The following is a 12,824-nucleotide window of genomic DNA, read 5'->3' as shown; positions in this document are numbered from 1 at the left end:
CCTAGTCTCCAAATGTATAAATTGCAAGGGTTACTGGGTTCTTGGCAGAATTCCAATTGCCTACTTGGTTTGTGTTAAAAGATGTCAAGATAGAGAAGACCACAAAGAAGTTTCTGAAAATGTTTCCTTCCAGCAGTGTTATTCTGGTTTCTCCAAGAACCAGGTGCCAAAATTAGACTAAATGTGCAAGAATTTTATTAGAGGAAATTCCTATGAGAAAAAAAAATGTTGAGGGAGCTGGAGAAAGTTTATGGGGATCCCAGACTGCAATGTAAGTCTAATATTAAGTGAAGCAGAGGGAAAGAAGTTTAATGGAAGCATTTTAGCCATGCAATCTAAGGAATGTTCAGCAAAGTTCTTGGGGAATCTTCAAGCCAAACTTCAGCTACAAAACTGCCCCATGTGTCTCCAGAATAGATCTGCCTTAGTATCTCCACCACAACCAGTCATTGGCCTTGGCACAAATGCAGTGATGTATCTCAAAGCACAGCAACCGAGATCATTAGTTAATGCTTGCTGTAGTTGGAGGACTTTCAATTATATTCTTCTGGCATCCACAGCAGCCAGGACAGTGAGTAAAAACAACACTCTATCTGGGTGAGGGGCAGTGACAGAGATTAGTGCTGGACCTGAAAACCTAAAGGAAGCTGGGTGATGGTCTTAATTTAATTCACCAATCTGACTGTACAAAAATTGGACTAATTCTATAGGATGGCAGTCTATTACAGTAACTTCAAAGAAGTGTATCCCCGATGGAACTTTCTGTGATAGATGTGGCATCTTTGCTAGAAAAACTTAACATGGTCTCATGTACATGGTTCATAGACATCAATCTACTGATGTAGTTTATTCTATCCTTATCCAAAAGGAGCATTAGAAACAATTCTAATTCACTTGGAATAGATCAGTGTATAAATGTATGTGCATGTTCTTAATCTCTGTAATTTAGTCTGAAGGTATCTGAGCCCTATGTACATCCTGGATAAAAGTGCATTGTCCCATAATATTGATGTCATCTTTAATTGGATTGTATGAACAAGAAACAGAATATGTATTGGAGACCTTGGTCTGATACATGTATTCAAGAGGGTGGGAGGTAAACTTTAAAATGATGCAGGGACTTGCACATCCCTAGGATTTGGGTGTTTCAGGGGTATGGGATGTGCTAGATATTCTCTCCGAATTAAAGGACAAATTGCTGGAGTTTTTAACTTCTACAAGGAATCACAAGGATAGATAAGTTTCTGCAGGTATATTTCACACTTGGAGATATATTCCAACAAATATGCTGGACTACACCAAAAGCAGTCAGCTTTGAGTGGGGCCCAGAGTATGAAAGAACTCCGCCCTGTTGAAGCTACATGGTGAGGGATCCTCCTGCTTGGCTTTATGACTTGTAGACCATAATATATGAGTGGTATTGGTATTGGAAAAAGGCACAGTATGTAATATATGGTGAATCCTAATCAAAGAATCACAACATAGGCTCCTTATGTTTTGGGTAAAGACATTATAATCTACAGCACAGAAACATACAGTATAAACTATTTGAAAACTGGGTCCTTGAGAACTACTGTTCTCTGGTAGGGACAGAGCAACTTGCTGTGGGATTCCAAGTGGTTATTAGGTGTTTAATTATCCATTAATCAGTTTAATTACAGTTTGTACATTTTCTGTATGGAAAGAACATCCCTGTCCACATTATGGGAGACAGAACTACAAGCTAAGGACTGTAAGGAATGTGGGCAACAATCCAGAACACTACAGATGTCAGTTGAAAGCAAATCTTATTGTCTTGATTTTGGACTTTATCTAGTGTCATAAATGTGATGAATAAATTTCTGATGTTTAAGCCAACACATTGTGTGGTATTTGTCATAATAACCTAATAGACTAAGATACTTATGTTCAATTGAGTTGTTTGATTTCTTCTTATTATGTCTTTATTGGGTGTGTTGTAGGACCACTATTGTATTTTTCAATTCTGAAACTTCCATTTTTTTCTTCTAAATATCTTCTATTTCTTTACTGAGTTTTATAGTTTTCCATTTATTTCAAGTGTATTCATAATTTCTTTTGGAACATTTTTATGATAGCTGCTTTAAAATATTTTCCAACAATTCTGATGTATTTGTCATCTCAATGTTGGTGTCCACTGATTGTCTTTTCTCATTCAACTTGAGAGTTTCAGGTTCTTATGATAAATAACTTGTATTTTGAACATATTGAGTACGATTCCAATTTGGAAGTTTCTTAAATTTTCTATTTTAGTTGACAAGCCATTTATGTTTCTAATGCATGTTCTAGCTCTCTCTTGTGGGCCATAGTCCAAATGTTATTTTATTGATAAAGATTTGAAATGTCGTTCTATTCTGCCTCACGTATGCATTACTTAGATGACAGGATTCTGCACTGCAGTTTCCTGAGCAGCAACAGCTGGGAGTGAGAGTGGCAGTCTTCAAGTGAGGGATTAAAGTCAGAGTACCACTCCCAGGCTCCTCCCCGGAGGGATACCAACTCAATACAGCATGGTTGGGGTAAGCACAGAGTTCTACAAACAGGTTTGTGGGGCAAGGGTGCCTCCTTATTACTGCAGAGAGAGAGGAGTGGAAATCAGAGTTTGCTCATGCGCTTCAAGAAGGAGGGTCACAGCACCCTTATTTCATCAGGGAGGTAGAAGACAAATTTCTGCCTATTGACTCCAATGATGCAGTGCTTCTTGGGGTGGAGGAGGGACATGATCTGTTTGCAGTGTTTGTCTCTTGAATGAGGAAGTATGGTGAAATATTTCTGTCTTGGTGGATGACCGTTTTTCTGGTCCATTGCTAAAGAGACAAGACTTGTGTTTAAGGCAATATTTATCTGGCAGCATTGCCATTTCTAGGTTATATGTTTCTCTGATTCCAGGGCTGAGGTATGGAGGAAGGAAAGAAAAATGGCAATGACAACAAGAACAACAACATAGAACTCACCAATGGATCATTCCTCAACTCCCAAGTTTCTAACAAGCCCATTTTCATTTCTCCACTTTTTAAGGTCTTCTGCTATGTGCCAGTTTGAAGCTATCATGTACCCCAGTAAAGCCATGCCCTTTAATCTTCACTCAATATTGCTGAGTGGGACCTTTTTGATTGTTTCCGCAGAGATGTGACCCTGCAATTGTGGATCGTAACTTTTGATTAGATGGTTTTCATGGAGATGTATCTCCACCCACTCAAGGTAGGGATGCTTACTGGGGCCATTTAAGAGGGAATCATTTTGGAAAAAGCTTTAGAGCAACCAGAGCAACCAGGACCAACAGAAGCCACACAGCCAGACACCTTTGGGGATGAAGAAGGAAAACAGCATATGCCCTCCCAGCTGAGTGAGAAACACTGAACTTCATTGCCTTTTTTGAGTGAAGATAACCTTTCATTGGTACCTTAATTTGCACATTTCAACAGCGTTGGAACTGTAAACTTACAACTTATTAAATTCCCCTTTTAAAAGCTGTTCTGTTTCTGGTATATTGCATTCCAGCAGCTTGCAAACCAGAACACATTTTGGTACCAGAGAAGCAGGATGCTGCTGAGGTTGCAAATACCAAACGTGTTGGAATGGCTTTGTAAATAGATAAATGGAAGATTCTGAATGGTTTTGAGGGGCTTGAGAGAAAAAGCCTAGAATGCTTTTAAAAGACTATTCATAGAAATGTAGCCTCTAATGTTACCTCTGATGAGACTCTAGATAGAAATGAGGTATGTATTATTGCAAACTCGAAGGGGGACAATTCCCTTGTTTTAAAATAGCAGATAATCTTGAAATAATCTTACTACTGGTTTTAGCTGGAAGGCAGATTTTAAAAGCCGTGAATTTGGATATTTAGCAGAAGAGATTTTCAGATTAAATGTGGAAAGTGCAGCCTGGTTTCTCCTTGCAGCCTATAGTGAAATGTGGCAGGAAAGAGATAAGCTGAGAACTGAACTCTTGGGTATAATGAAACCAGAAATTGATGGTCTGGAAAATTCTAGGCTTCCTGAAGGGGAGATCCCAGAGAACAGTGCCAGATAGGAGGATTTTATAAAACATGGAACAAGTCAGCAATTTCAGAAAAAGCCAGAATTGGAGATTGAGATATCCAGGAAGGATTTGTGGAAACTCCTTTTGTCTTATGGGCATGATACTTCTCTACTATATAGCCAACAAGAGTGTTGTGGGTTTTGTATAAATGGAAATACTGCCAGTCTGGATTAAGAGGGGCAGAAAAGGGATACATTGGAGGAAAAGTAGCTTCAGAGATGGAATTATGGAAGCTAAAATCTGAAGTCAAGAGGCCTTGAGCCAGAAGAGCAGACCCACCCAAGGACTTGGAGAGGATGATTTTGCCTGAAGGCAGAGGGTTGGTCTTCCACCTCATTGCAGTAGAATAGTTGTGCTGCATCAGGCCCTGGAGAGGGTGGAGCACATTCCTTGGAGATTCGGGAGACCCTGACTGCCACCCATTTTGAGGGGTTGAGCTTATGCACCAGAGATGGCAGAGAGTCACCTGAGGCCCTGACTGAGAAAAAAGTCGTTTCCTCAATGCCCGGCCAAGGTTGCATTCAGAGAGAAGCAGGCTACTGCATAAGCCCTAGGCAAGAGTGGGATAGCTGCTCTCTAAAGCCCTGAAAATAAATGATTCTCAGACATTGAAATCTAATGAAGTTTGCCCTGCAAATTATTGAAACTGCTTGGGTCTGGTGATCTCTTTGTTTCTTCCAATTTTTCCACATGGAAATAGGAATATATATCCTATGATTGTTCTTCCTTCATATGTTGTTGGGAGCAGATAACTTGTTCTGAGTTTTACAGATCCAGAGCCGGGGGAGAGTTTTGCCTTAGGACAGACCACACCTGTAGCTGACTTTGATAAGATTTTGTACTGTTTCTGACTTTGTATTGTATTTGTATTGTTAATGAAATGGTTTGAGGCTGTTTGATATTGTTATGGAATGAATGTATTTTGCATTTGTAAATGACATGTCTTTTTGTTGTCCAAAAAGTGGAATTTGCCAGTGTGAAGCTATAATGTACCCCAGAACAGCCATGCCCTTTAATCCTCATTCAATATTGCTGGTTGGGACCTCTTTAATTGTTTCCATGGAGGTGTCACTTACCTAATTGTGGGTGGTAACTTTTGATTAGATGGTTTCCATGGAGATGTGCCTCCACCCATTCAAGTTAAGGCTGTCTACAGGAAACCTTTAAGAGCAAATCACTTTGGAAAAAGCTTTAGAGTAACAAGAGCAGCCAGAAGCAAGAGTCCACGCAGCCAGAGACCTTTGGCAGTGAAGAAGAAAAACCCCCACAGGGGAACTTCATGGATGAGAAGCTGGGAGAGAAACTAGCAGAAGTCACCATATGCCCCCCATTCCCAGCTGAGAGAGAAACCCCAAACTTCATGTCTTTCTTGAGTTTAGGTCACCTCTTGTTGGTACCCTAATTTGGACATTTCCACAGCCTCAGAACTGTAAACTTGCAACTTATTAAATTCCCCTTTTTCAAAAGACATTTGATTTCTGGTATATCACATTCTGGCAGCTTGCAAACTAGAACATGGTGGTTGTTCAGTATATTTTGTTGGTATTTAGAGGAATAAAATGGAATATTTTCATTCCATATTTTTGAAAAACTGATTGCTCTTTATTGATTTTTTAATGTGAAACTGACTAAGTTTTTCTCTGACCAACCTTATGTCATGATGTATTATTATTTTCTTAATATTGCTGGGTTCTATTTGTAAAATTACATTAAGGATTTTTGTTTTTATGGTCATATGTGGTACTAAACTCTAGTTTTCTTTTTTCTTTTTTAACATGGGCAGGCACCGCGAATCGAACCTGGGTTCTCTGGCATCGCAGGCAAGCATTTCTGCCTGCTGAGCCACCGTGGCCCACCCTAGTTTTCTTTTCTTGTAATACCTTTTTTTCTGATTTTCCTTTCAGGGTAATCTTAGCCTCAAATAATTTGGGAATTGTTTCCTCTTACAATTATTTGAAAGCATTTATGTAACAATGGTCTTAATCTTTAAATGTTTCATAAAATTCATTTGTGAAGCAATGAGGGCCTGTATTTTTCTTAATGGAAATGTTTTACTTGTAAATATTTCCATATATAAGACAATTGAGAATTTTTCTTTTTTCTGTCAGTTTTGATAATTAATATTTCTTAAAAAATGATTATTTACTATATGCTGTAAATATTTTTTGTCATAAAGTTGATAGTATTCCATTTTATTTTTTGAATGTCTGTGAAAGCAAAAGTGAGTCAACTCTACTTTTTAATTGCCCTGTGTTCAATTAGTATACTGCTACAAACTCAATTTTATTAAATTTAATGAGACTTGTTTCATAGCACAGTATATTGTCAATCTTAAAAAATGTAACATGCATAACTGGTTATAATATATATTCTATTGTTATTTTGTCTCACATTTCATAAGTATCAATTAGGTCAAGATGAATGATAGCATATTAAAGACATCTATATCCTCACTAATTTTCTGCTTTCTCTATCGATTACTGTGAATAGACTGCTGAAATACTCACCCATACTTACATATTTGCATACTTATTTTTTCATATTTTGCTTCATGTGCTATAAAGGCTTTGTTTTAGCTGTATACTGATTTCAGACGGTCATGTTTTCTTGATGTATCTTATTATTATAAAATGTACCTATTTATTCTCAGCAATATTCCTTAAAGTATAATGTTCTTTGTATTAATTTAGTCACTTTTTGTGATTAATGTTTGCCTGATGCATATTTTGACATACTTTTATATATAACTACATTTGTTATTGTAGATACAGTGTATTTCTGGTAGCTTGCATAATTGAGCCTTAAACTTTTATTCAACCTGGTCATCTCTATTTTCTATCACACATTTCAGGCCAATTACATGTAATATTATTATCAATATGGTTGTGTTTACTTCTAACACTTTGCTGTGTGCTTTCTATTTATGCAATATGTTCACTTTTGTTTTTTTCCTATTTTCTTTCTTATTTTGAATTAAATATTATTATTTTAGTATCCCACATTATATATATTATTGGATAATTGGCCATACTTATTTTACTTATTTTTAGTAATTGCTCTAGGCTTCATAATATGAATCATTCACATCCTACATTATACCTTTAAATAATAATGTATCAATTCAACTATAGTGTGAGAAACTTATAGCAGAATATTTCTAATTTTCCTCCCAGTTTTTGTAATCTTGTTTTCATACATGTATGTCTATTCATTTTATAAACACAGCAATACAGTGTTATAATTTTTGTTTAAACAGTCAATTAATTTTTTAAATATTAAAAAGCAAAACTAAAAATTCTATATATTTCACGATTATTTATTATTTCTAGTGCTGTTTATTAATTTGTGCAAATACTTCTAACATCATTGACCTTCAACTTGAAGAACTTTATTTAAAATTTGTTGTACTTAAGTGTGCTGGAGATAGATTATTTTAAGATACTTGATATTAAAGATGTTTGCTGCATATAAAATTCTAAACTGACATTTTTTTTATTTTGAAGGCCTCATTCCATTGCTTTATGATTGTAATCATTTCTGATGAAATTTTACATTCATCCCTTTCTTTGTTTCATTGTTCTTCTTCATTCCAGTTGTTTTAAAGATTTTCTTGTTATTGATTTTGAAAAATTATATGTGTCTTTATGTGTTTTTTGCTTGTTTGTTTGTTTTTGCATGGGCAGGCACTGGTGATCAAGCCCGGGTCTTCCGTATGGCAGGCAAGATCTCTGCCTGCTGAGCCACCATGGTTTGCCTTCTTTATGTGTTTTTATCTGTGCTTATTCTTATTAGATTTCTTGAGATTTTTTATCTGTGTATTTGTAGTTTCCTGAAATATGAAATATTTTGGCTACTTGTTCTTAATCTACTTTTTCTGCACTGATCTTCTCCTTCTCTCCTTTGCAGAATCTAATTACATTTATATTACAGAGGTCCTTGAGATTCTGTTCATTTTTCAAATTATTTTCTCCCACTGGTCTTCAGCTTTGATTGTTTCTAGTGCTATTTTATTTTCAAATTCACTCATAATTTCTTCTGCAGTGTTCATTATAAGTACTTCCAGTGGTATCTTCATTTGAAATATTTTATTTTAAGCTCTGAAAACCTATTCGCTTATATTTGTATCTTCCACTTTCTCCATATAATGTTCATATTGTCATTTAACTATTTTTGTGTATTCCTAATGAATTCTTAAGTTTTCTTTTCTGCAAATGTTATTATTTCTGTTATTTCTGAATGTTTCTATTGGCAGATTTCACTCCAGAATCTGTGTTATATTTTTTTCTCCTTCTTTTAATGCCTTGTAATGTATTGTTGCATGTTAGATATTATAAATGATACATTGGTGAATGCCAGCATTTTTGAATTTCTTTAGTAAAGGGTGGCATTTGTTGTCATTGGTGGTTAGGTTACTGTATTAGTTAGGGTTCTCTAGAGAAACAGAATCAACAGGAAACACTCGCAAATATAAAATTTATGAAAGTGTCTCACATAACCGTGTGTTCTAGTTTGCTAGCTGCCGGGATGCAACACACCAGAGACGAATTGGTTTTTATTAAAAGCAGATTTATTTCATTAGTTCTTCAGAGGAAAGACAGCTAATTTTCATCTGAGGTTCTTTCTTACAAGGGAAGATTCAGGGTAATCTCTGCTGGCCTTCTCTCCAGGCCTCTAGGTCCCAACAACTTTCCCTGGGGTGATTCCTTTTCTGCATCTCCAAAGGCCTAGGCTGAGCTGCCTTGGAAATGGTGGGACTACCACTTTCTAAAGCTGATGGATAAATGACTTTCAGACTTTGAAGTCCAAAGGTGTTTGCCCTGCAGGTTTTCTTTCCAATTTCTCCTTATGGATCCTGTGACCATCCCTCCTTTGCATATTTGCACCAGACAATTTGTTTTGAGATTCACAGGTCCATAGCCAGAAGAGAATGTTTTGTACCTTAATATTGTTTAAGGTGATGTGTGTAGTTGCCAAGTTGACAAGCTTCCACAGGTCTCACTCTGAAAACACCAATTTGTCCTTTTAGTGTCCCCCTTTGTCCAGATTGGCAGTGGTTCCATTTACACCAACAGTCTCTTCAAACACTCCAGGACATTTCCATCATTCTCTTCACAGTTCCTCTAAAATCTTTCCATTAGCCATCCAAAAAACTGTTCCAACATATCTGGTATTTACAAACCACAGCAGCACCCCACTCTCCAGTATCAGATCTGTTCTAGTTTGCTAGCTGCCAGAATGCAACACACCAGAGATGAATTGGCTTTTATTAAAAGGGGATTTATTTCATAAATTCTTCAGAGGAAAGGCAGCTAACTTTCATCTGAGGTTCTTTCTTATGTGGGAAGTCTCAAGGTAATTTTTGTTGGCCTTCTCTCCAAGCCTCTGGGTTCCAGCAACTTTCCCCAGGGTGATTCCTTTCTGAATTTCCAAAGGCCTGGGCTGAACTGCAAGTGCTGAGATGAGGTATGCTGAGCTGCTTGGGCTGGGCTACAATGCACTCTCTCATTTAAGTACCAGCCAATTAAGTCAAACATCATTCATTGCAGCAGGCATGCCTCCTAGCTGACTGCAGATGTAATCAGCAACAGATGAGGTTCACATGCCATCGGCTCATGTCCACAGCAACAGATCTAGTGTCTTCACCTGGCCAAGTTGACAACTGAATCTAACTACCACACCATGGGAACACAGAGTACAAAATTCATGGGGCAGGCTGTGAAGCTGATGAGGCTGAGGGAGGGTCTGGATGAACTCCACAGGAGAGGCTAACCAGCCGAAGGAGGAGGGAGCCTGTCTCTTCTAAATCCTCCATAAAAACTTCCAGTGATTAGACATCACTCATTGTAGAAGACACTTCCCTTGGGTGATTACAAATGGAATCAGCTGTGGATGCAGCTGATGTGATCACCATTTAATTCTATGAAATTTCCTCATCAGAACAGACAGGCCACCGCTTGCCCAACCAAATAAACAGGTACCACCACTTGTCCAAGTTAGTTCATGAACCTGACCATGACAGTCCACACCTTGTCAACTTGGCAGCTGTACATATCACTTTAAACCATACCTAATTTCTAAATGAAAACAATAAAACACACATTTGTTTTTCACCTAACAATACTCAACTGTCCAGCATATAACTGGAAACACATTAAACCTCTCCAGAATAGGGTGCAAGTCCTTGAGTAATATTCACTCTTAAACTTGATATCTTACAACTTAAATAGTATAACATGAACAACTCAGCATTACCGTCCTTGTTTCTGTAACTGATGATGTGGTCAAAGTTCATATTTATCACTACATTCTTTCCCTACCCATTCCATGTTCCCTTTACCCTCAACAAGCACGTCAGCTGGCTGTGGTTCTTCACAAACCTTCATTCCTGAAGTTTCAGAGTCATTGGTAGTCCTGCCTGGATTGGGTTGTTGCAGTTTTCCATTGATTTTAATCACAGGGCATGGTAGTACTAAAAGATGGCCTAGGGGATCTCCTATATTCCAAGAAAACTCTTCTTTACCTCCATTGTGTAGTTGCAGTCCTATTTCCCCCTGATAGTCAGGGTCAATAACCCCAGACAATAATGTAATCACCTTCTTGACTTGTTGATCCAGGGGCATGAGTAGCCCAAAGTGACCAGGTGGCAGTCTTAGATTCCAGTTCAATGGGATCATTGTTTCTTCTGGTGGAAGCATTCCCCCTTTTGGAACTAAAATCTGTAGACCTGCAGAGCTCAAGGTCACAGGGACAGGAAGCAAAAATTTTCCTAGTGCATAACTAGGGGTAATAGTGAGTGGTACCACTCCCATTTCCACCCCTTGGTTTCTGGACCCATGGATCCTGGCTATGGGAGAAACAGCACCATATAGCAGATGCTGATTCAGAACAATACAGCTTCCTGGACAACATTACCCCAGCCCTACAAGGTATTGCCACCTAGTTGGCACTGTGATTGAGTTTAAAAAGGCCATTCCACCGTCCTATCAATCTAGCTGCTTCTGGATGATGGGGAATGTGGTAAGACCAGAGAATTCCATGAGCATGTGCCCATTCACACATTTTATTTGCTGTGAAGTGTGTTCCTTGATCAGAAGCAATGCTGTCCGGAATACCATGATGATGGATGAGGCATTCTGTAAATCCACAGATGGTAATTTTGGCAGAAGCATTTCATGCAGGGAAAGCAAACCCATATCCAGAGTATGTTTCTATTCCAGGTAGAACAAATCGCTGCCCCTTCCGTGAAGGGAGTGGTCCAATGTAATGAACCTGTCAGCAGGTAGCTGGCTGGTCACCTCGGGGAAAGGTTCCATGTCGGGAGATGAGAGTGGGTCTCTGCTTCTGGCAGATTAGGCACTCTTCCGTGGCTGTAGCCAGGTCAGCCTTGGTGAATAGAAGTCCAGGTTGCTGAGCCCATGCATAACTTCCATCCCTTCCACCATGACCACTTTGTTCATGAGACCATTGGGCAATGATAGGAGTTGCTAGGGAAAGAGGCTGTCTGGTAGGCACAGAACAAGTCATCTTATCCACTTGATTATTAAAACCAAGTGCATCCTCTGCTGAAGTCACCCTCTGGTGTGCATTCACGTCAGACACAAATATCTTCATTCTTTTAGCCCACTCAGAAAGGTCTACCCACATACTTCTTCCCCAGACCTCTTTGTCACTAATTTTTCAATTATGGTCTTTCAAATTTCCTGACCATCCAGCCCAACCATTAGCAACAGCTCATGAGTCAGTATACAAATACACCTCTGGCAAGTTCTCCCTCCAAGCAAAATGAACAACCAGGTGCACTACTCAAAATTCTGCCCACTGGGAGGATTTCCCCTCACCTCTGCCCTTCAAGGACACCCCAGAAAGGGGTTGCAGTGCTGCAGCTGTCCACTTTCAGATGGTACCTGCATACTGTGCTGAACCATCTGTAAACCAGGTCTGAGTTTACTCTTCCTCTGTCAGTTCACTGTAAGGAACTCCCCAAGAGGCCATAGCTCTGGTCTGGGAAAGAGAAGGTAATGTGGCAGGAGTGGAGACCATGGGCATTTGGGCCACTTCCTCATGTAACTTACTTGTGCCTTCAGGGCCTGCTCTAGCCCTATCTCATGTATACCATTTCCATTTTACAATAGAGTGCTGCTACACATGCCCAACTTTATGGTTTGGTGGGTGTGACAACACCTAGCTCATGATAGGTAACTCAGCTCTCAGTGGTTGAGCATTCAGTCTCTACTAAGACCCAGTAGCAGGCCAAAAGCTGTCTCTCAAAAGGAGAGTAGTTATCTGCAGCAGATGGTAAGGCTTTACTCTAAATTCCCTAAGGGTCTGCATTGTGATTCTCATATAGGGGCCTGCTGAAATCTCCAAGCATCATTTATATTTGCCAATGACACTTCCAATACCGTTGGATCTGCTGGATCATATGGCCCAAGTGGCAGAGCAGCTTGTACAGCTGCCTGGATCTGTCTCAGAGCCTCCTATTTTTCAGGTCCCCACTCAAAATTAGCAGCTTTTCTGGTCACTCAATAAATGGGCTGGAGTAGCACATCCGGATGAGGAATATGTTGTTGCCAAAATCCAAAGAGACCAACTAAGCATTTTACCTCTATTTTGGTTGTGGGAGGGGCCAGATGCAGCAACTTTTCCTTCACCTTAGAAGGGATATCTTGACATGCCCTACACCACTGGACACCTAGCAATTTCACTGAAGTGGAAGGCCCCTGTATTTTTGTTGGATTTGTCTCCCATCCTCTGACACACTGATA

This window comes from Tamandua tetradactyla, chromosome X (assembly GCF_023851605.1).
Source record: "Tamandua tetradactyla isolate mTamTet1 chromosome X, mTamTet1.pri, whole genome shotgun sequence".
NCBI classification, from domain to species: domain Eukaryota; kingdom Metazoa; phylum Chordata; class Mammalia; order Pilosa; family Myrmecophagidae; genus Tamandua; species Tamandua tetradactyla.
Note: the sequence above shows the minus strand (reverse complement) of the source record.